Raw genomic sequence first — 426 nt, 5'->3', positions numbered from 1 at the left:
TTCTGGCTCTGATCTGGCTTCATGGTTTCAAGAGGGTAATGTCAGGAAGAGTGGGAGCTTCTGGGTCTGAAGGCTGTTGTCATGGCTCGTGCCCAGGAATGGTAAAATAACCAAGAATCACAACGTTTTATCTGTTTGTTTACCAGATTGTGGGATTCTTAAAATCAGCTGTTTGCTCTCTGTTGGTGTTTATTCAGCACCATGGGGTGACGAAAAGGGGGTGTTAGTGGAAGCGGGAAATGCTCTGTTTGGGGGGTCCAGTGTGCAGAAAGACGCCCTGGGAATCTGAGATTTTCATTAGATCTGCTTCTATTCAGGACTGTTATTATGAACAGTGTACCATACTATTTACCTGGCAACAATTCAGTTTTGTTCTTATATGTTTTCTGTGCAATGTTTTCTCTTGTTTTTATGTTTGTGGGTCTT

The sequence above is a fragment of the Etheostoma spectabile genome, chromosome 3 (genome assembly GCF_008692095.1).
Source record: "Etheostoma spectabile isolate EspeVRDwgs_2016 chromosome 3, UIUC_Espe_1.0, whole genome shotgun sequence".
Classification (NCBI taxonomy): Eukaryota; Metazoa; Chordata; class Actinopteri; order Perciformes; family Percidae; genus Etheostoma; species Etheostoma spectabile.
This window is presented reverse-complemented; position numbering follows the sequence as displayed.